The 7,014-nt window shown below is 42.9% G+C and overlaps 2 pseudogenes; both read right to left on the bottom strand.

Annotated features, from left to right (window-relative positions):
• Positions 1-1,340: 1,340 nt before the first annotated feature.
• Positions 1,341-2,323, bottom strand: LOC102244890 (annotated as a pseudogene).
• An 876-nt stretch (positions 2,324-3,199) lies between these two features.
• Positions 3,200-5,940, bottom strand: LOC102244589 (annotated as a pseudogene).
• Positions 5,941-7,014: the final 1,074 nt, after the last annotated feature.

The following is a 7,014-nucleotide window of genomic DNA, read 5'->3' as shown; positions in this document are numbered from 1 at the left end:
ATGCACCCAGGCATCCCCCAGAAATGGCTGTACTTCAGCCCCTGCCCCACCTCAGCCCCCAAACTCAACTCGGTAAGGTGAGGAGGGCCTTCAAGGCACCCTCCCAGACACCATAACAACTTGTTCTTCAGGAAGTTATACTGTTCTCGCCTCTCCTGGAGCCACCGCCACCTGTCTCCCCCAGGCTGCCCCTGCTGCCTGCTGAGGAAGAAGATTGCAACAGGCCCCGGAGAACCGCATCCTCATGCTGTCAATTTCACTTGTGCCATTTCTTGCTCCAGGGTCCTCTGAAGAAGAGAAAGATGTATGGGGTCCTTTCCACTTCTTAGTGTGCAAGTAAAATAAATAGCAGGAGCAGTCTCTCTGTCATTACTATTTTCACATGGTTGGTGTCTGGAGCAAAGTTTCCCAGACTTTAGAATTTCACGAACCATGAACATTCCAAAAATGTAGGATGGCTCGTTTCTATTTTGCCAAGTACAGACGTTTAAAAAGCAACCCGAACTGTTGTCATCATCACTTCAATGGCTGGGCATCTTAACACCCAAACAATGTGGTCATGACAATCTCTGATTTTTAAAGCAGCACTTTAGATTTAATATTAGTACACTTATGTCTACGAACAATAAACACATATTTCACATAGATTGGTGAACATTTCCTCACAGGCTAGCACCAGTTCCCTTGGAAAGACCTGGCAGAGATTAAACCGTAAGTTTTCAAACCGAGCTATGCCTGAGAAAGACAGGAAGGCATTAAAAGATAGATATTCCAGCCCTACCTGGTTTGGCTTAGTGGATCGAGCATCGGCCTGTGGACTGAAGAGTCCCGGGTTCAATTCCAGTCAAGGGCACATGCCCAGGTTGCAGTCTTGATCCCCAGTGGGGGATGGGGGGGGGGGCGTGCAGGAGGCAGCCGATCAATGATTCTCTCTCATCAGTGATGTTTCTCCCTCTCCCTTCCTCTCTGAAATCAATAAAAATATATTTTAAAAAATACATATTCCAGGTTCCCAACCCATATTTACTGTATTAATCAGTGAGTCTCATCAAGACTGGGATATATGTTTTTTTTGGGGGGGGGGGGTTGCATATAAAATTCAGGTTTTTTTAAGGTAATACTTTATATGTACTTATAAGACATAAAATTTCAGTTATTAGGCAAATCAATCATACAAAACTGTTTCCAGCAGTAATTAAAGAAGTGATAACATTTTACCAGTGTAAAATGTCACAGAATTCAAGTCACAACTTGGATCTTCAAGATCTGCTGCAGTAAAATGTGGTCAGTTTTAAGATAAAATTCCTCCTCTGGGTATCCTGCTCTCAATCAAGTCTTTATCACCATCCTCTCACACAGCCGGGTAGCTGCGATTCCCCCGGCTTGTTCTGGTCCTTGGCCATCTTTACATGGCCATTCTTGCCCCCAGCTGCACTCCAGCTGTGCTTGACAATCCGATATTTACTGCTATTTGATGCTGCTCCTTCAAAGCCACAGTCAACCACCAGAACGCCGTGACCTAGGTCTTCACTGCTGCAGTCTGGATCATCACCAACGCCTTCTTCGCGGCACCGGAAGCTGTCATGCATCTGCAACAGAGATGGGCTCTGCAGTTGCCACTGCCTTCGCGAGGGACCTCTCCTGCACACGGATGTCCACGAAGCCAGCATCATTGGCCACAGAACCCTCGGGCTTGTATTTGCAGGGTCCAACCTTTGCATGATATGGATGGGATTTCTCTGAGTCCAGCCCTCCCCATTGGACTTAACATACTGGCAGGCATTATCCATTAGGCCACCACTGCAGCCCTCATTGCCCGACCCTGAGAGCAGGCTCCAAGGCTCTGATCACTCAGTGAAATAAGTTTGCCAGTTTTCTGGAACAGCTCAATAAGAACTACGGTGACCCTGGTCCTTCACAGGAACTACACAGCCTTCCTCTCCCCAATCCACAGTTGGGGGAATTCAGCAGAGAGGTTCCCGGAACACTTTTCTTTTCATGTGCTTCTGATTTTGAAGGCCATTCACCACTTGCCTGAATTCTTCATTGGTCATGTCACCAAAGGCATCCGTTGCCATGGTGAAGCTCTGTTTCCCTAGGTTGTATTCCTGGTTGTACAGCTCAATCATTTTCATATTCTTCTCCCACATTGTTCTCCTCCATCCTCCTTCATTCAAGCCACAGAGTTTCCTGTGTGTTGCCTTCCCCTGGTTCCTTCGTGCATCTAAACTTCCATCACGTTTTGGAGCAGCTGAAGCTATTCCTCAGCAAAGGGCAGTCAGGAAGAGGGAAGGATTCATGTTTTTAAAACCTGCGGCGGGCACAGCTGCACAGGTACAGTCAGTATATGTAGGCCCAGGGGTCTTTGAGCAAGACTAGAGTATGTGTATATTTTTTAAAAATCTTTTTTACTGTGATGAAATATACATCACATAGAATTTACCATTTTAACTAACCATTTTTAAGTGTGCAATTCCATGCCATTAAGTATATTCACCATTTTGTGCCATCAGCACCACTATCCTTATCTGAAACAGAAAGTCTGTACCTGTTAAATAATAACTTCCCATCTCCTCCTCCCCCAAACTCCTGGTAACCTCTATTTTACTTTCATAAAATATGTGTCCCTTTGTGTTTGGTTTATTTCACTTAGCATGATGTTTCAAGGATTATCTATGTCATAGCATGTATTAGAACCTTACTCCTTTTTATAGCTAAATAATATGCCATTATATGTAGTTACCACATTCTGGTGGACAGTTGAGTTATTTCTGCCTTTTGGGCTATTGTGAATAATGCCACTATGAACATTGGTGCATACGTTTCTATTTCAGTCCCTGTTTTCAATTCTTTTTTTTTTATCCAAATGCCTCTATAAATTAGAAAATGCTGTTTATTTTACAATATGAATTTAAACCTTCACTTGTGTGAGCAGCCGTGGGCAAGGATCCGGCCCTTTTGAAATGAATAAAACTAAAAAAAAAAGAGACCGTACCCTTTTATGTAATGATGTTTACTTTGAATTTATATTAGTTCACACAAACACTCCATCCATGCTTTTGTTCCGGCCCTCCGGTCCAGTTTAAGAACCCATTGTGGCCCTCAAGTCAAAAAGTTTGCCCACCCCTGATTTAAACCTTCACTTGTGTAAACTTCAGGTGTGACTGTGCTGTTGGTGGTGTCAGAAATTTACACGATTTCAAACATCATTAATTTGTTTCAGCATTTCTCCTATGTGCTCGCCCTTCATTTTTACGATGGGCTGAATGCACCTTCGCTGGTGGGCACTGAGAGTAATGGTGGGTTTTTGAGGACTCGGTACCTTTTCCATCTTTTGCTGCTGATAATCTTTTTTCATAATAACCTGTTTGATAGCATTGCCCAAATGTCAAAATTGATCAGGCATCAGCTGTAATTCGTTCTTCATGTGTCTCTCACTAGCAGAGAGAACTGGGAGCTGATAATGAAAACTATGACATACTTTATTCATCCTGTTCCTATCTTCTTGTTTTTCCTTGACTCCCTCATATTTGTCAGCGAAGCGCTCAGCCATTTCCCATAGACCAGTGGTTCTCAACCTTCCTAATGCCGCGACCCTTTAATACAGCTCCTCATGTTGTGGTGACCCCCAATTTCATTGTTACAAATTGAACATAATTAAAGCATAGTGATTAATCACAAAAACAATATGTAATTATATATGTGTTTTCCGATGGTCTTAGGCGACCCCTGTGAAAGGGTCGTTCGACCCCCAAAGGGGTCGCGACCCACAGGTTGAGAGCCGCTGTCATAGACTTTCCTCTCTTCTCAACAATAACTGAGATCTTCTCGTTGTTTCTTTTTTTGGTCACATAATAACTTGACCTTCAGCTGGACCTCCTCCTTCTCCAGGTCCTGTTTAAGAATGTACTGTTCCCTGAACACCTGGGTGGCTCTGCTGATGAAATGAAGACATTCCTTATCAGATGATTTCAAAAATGCTGGATTTGCAGCACTATCTTACAAAGTGCTTCTAAAATGCTTTTCAAAGGAATCCGAGGGTTCAGCCAGAATTCAGAGGGGAGGCTCTACCACTGCAACATCTTGAGTACAAAGCAGGGGAGGAGATGCTGGGTGGACTGTGCTTAATAAAGGCCTTGGGAGGCGTTTGTAGGTACTGGGGATGCAGATCGTCACGGGCCCCAGAATCCTCGGATCAGAGCTGACTGCCTGCACGGCACTGGCTTCGTACAAACGGTGTGCTCCACAAAGCATTTCTATTTGGGAGTAACTGCCTATAAACCAGCGGTTTTCAACCTGTGGGTCGCGACCCCTTTGGGGGTCGAACGACCCTTTCACAGGGGTCGCCTAAGACCACCGGAAAACACATATATAATTACATATTGTTTTTGTGATTAATCACTATGCTTTAATTATGTTCAATTTGTAACAATGAAATACATCCTGCATATCAGATATTTACATGACGATTCATAACAGTAGCAAAATGACAGTTATGAAGTAGCAACGAAAATGATTTTATGGTTGTGGGTCACCACAACATGAGGAACTGTATTAAAAAGTTGCGGCATTAGGAAGGTTGAGAACCTATCCTTATCTTCATCTGATTCAAGAAATGTAGGAGATTTCTAAATCAAATTAGCCCAACATTATGTTCATCAGCTTCCTGAGTCCTGTGATAGCTTGAGGGATCCTTGGGGTCTCTATGAAGATTAATCGGACAAGAAAAGTCAGAATCAAAGGGATCACCCTCTACAAATGCCAGTTTCAGGGCAAGCTCCAGCTCCACACACTCATATACGAACAGAGAAGGGATGAGGTCGGCCCTGCAATCCCAGGACCTGTCTGATGTTTGATCATCTGCTTCTTCCCCTTCCAGCACAACACAGAGACACAGCTTTCTGATTCAGTAGCAATCACTAAGACATTGGGGACATCGGGTAAGCAGAGTACAGCACAAACATTGTCACCATAGTTATCTTTAGCTGCAGGATGCATGAGCAATAGACCTAACAGCTTCCTCGTATTCCCAGGGCTGTGTAACACACTAACGCATGTAAGGAAAGTCTCCCCATTCTCATATCAGATGTGCACTGGGTATGCCACTACTTGATCTTTGCCTTTTTATCTGAATTTAATTTGGGGGACTGCTGCCAATGGTCCAAAGTCAAATGCAACTGCTGACTCTCCTAAAGATGTGGCACATGCCCTGCCTTTATTTGAGTATTAGACCTTCCTCTTCTGCTTCTGACAGTGTGATGACCTTAGGGGGTGTCTGGGGCTCACGTAGAGAGAAAATTCTTGTTACACTGTCTGATGCCAACAGCACCCTGTGGGGATCCAGCATTTCACTTGGATACCAGGCAGCATGCCTTGGAGTCAGAGAGGTAGAACTGGTGAACAGTCTCAACGACTGGAGTGGTGCTGCAGTTCACTGTTCATCTTCCACCTTCAACTTCAGAACTCATCCCCCACCATTTAGGTAAATCTAACACCGTAAGTCCTTCTATTCTTATAAGTGCTACGTGATGTTGTGTTGGACTTAACAAGACTTGATGGATTTCAAACAAGGGTGAATTTATGTAAAGCAACCTCTGGTCCTAGGGGAGGGAGGGCGCCTCACCCACGCCACTGAGGCCCTGAAGACAAACCACTAAGTAAGAGCTGTCTTCTCCTTCCCACAGGAAGAGTTCTCCACTAAAGCCTGAGACCAGGTTTCTTGTCAGCAACTGCGGCAGCAGCGGAGATGACAAAGGCAATGATAAGAAGCCGGTTTCTCAGCCTCTAAGGGCTCCGGGTTTTCAGTCCCTCCCAGAGCCACGGAATAGGACACGGTTCTCTGTTTTCAATTCCTTTGGGAGAAATTGCTGGATCATCTGGTCATCCTATGTCTAACTTTGTGAGGAACCACTGACCTGTGTTCCACAACAGCCGCACCATTTTACATCCCCACCAGCAATGCTCAAGAGTTCTGATTTCTCCAACCTTTGCCAACACTTGTTATTTTCTGGAGGTTTTGTTTGTTTTTCTTAGTTATTTTGTTTGTTTGTTTGTTTGTTTTTGTAATAGCCATTCAAAGGGGTGTGGAGCAATATCTCATTGTAGTGTTGATTTCCCTAATGACTAAGAATGTTGAGCATCTTTTCATGTGCTTATTGGCCGTATGTATATCTGCTTTAGAAAAATATTTAATTCTTTGCCCACTTTTTTCCCAAAACAACAGCAAATTATCATTTCTCACAATTCTGAAGGTAGAATGGGTGGTAATTTTGTTGGTTCGGGTCACTCATGCAGCTGCATTTTTTCAGTGGTTGAGATGAACTGGAAGAGCCATAAGACCTCACTCGTTATCTACCTATTTGAAAACTAGGTTGTTTGGGATTTTCTGGTGTTGAGTTAGAGCAATTTTTAATATATTCTGGACATTAATCCCTTATTAAATAGATTATTTGCAATTTTTTCCCCATTCTATGGATTGTCTTTCCTCTCTCTTGATAGTGACCTTTGATACATTAAAGTTTTTATTTTGTTGAAGCCCAATTTGTCTTTTTTTTTGGTCTGTGCTTTTGATGTCACATCAAAAAAAAAAATCAATACCAAATACAATGTCATGAAATGTTTTTCCTATGTTTTTCAAATTTTATAGTTTAGCTCTTAAGTTTAGGTTTGTTTTCCATTTTGAGTTGATTTTTGTATATGGTATAAGGTAAGGGTCCAATTTCATTCTTTTGAATGTGGATATTCCATTTTTCCAGCATTATTTGTTGAAAAGATTGTCTTTTCCCCATTGAATGGTCTTGGCATCTTTGTAAAAAAAAAAAAGACAACAACACTTGAGCATAGATGCAAGGGTTTTCTTCCAGGCTCTCTATTCTAGGCCGTTGGTCTGTAAGTCTGTCTGTATGCTAGTACCATGCTGCTTTGATTACTGCAGCTTTGTAGTAAGTTTTAAAATCAGGGAGTGTCCCAGATAAAGAAAGAAAATTACAGGCCAATATCCCTGATGAACATAAA

This window comes from Myotis brandtii, unplaced genomic scaffold (assembly GCF_000412655.1).
Source record: "Myotis brandtii unplaced genomic scaffold, ASM41265v1 scaffold160, whole genome shotgun sequence".
Taxonomy (NCBI): domain Eukaryota; kingdom Metazoa; phylum Chordata; class Mammalia; order Chiroptera; family Vespertilionidae; genus Myotis; species Myotis brandtii.
The sequence above is the reverse complement of the archived record's forward strand: the minus strand, read 5'-3'. Positions and strand labels throughout refer to the sequence as shown.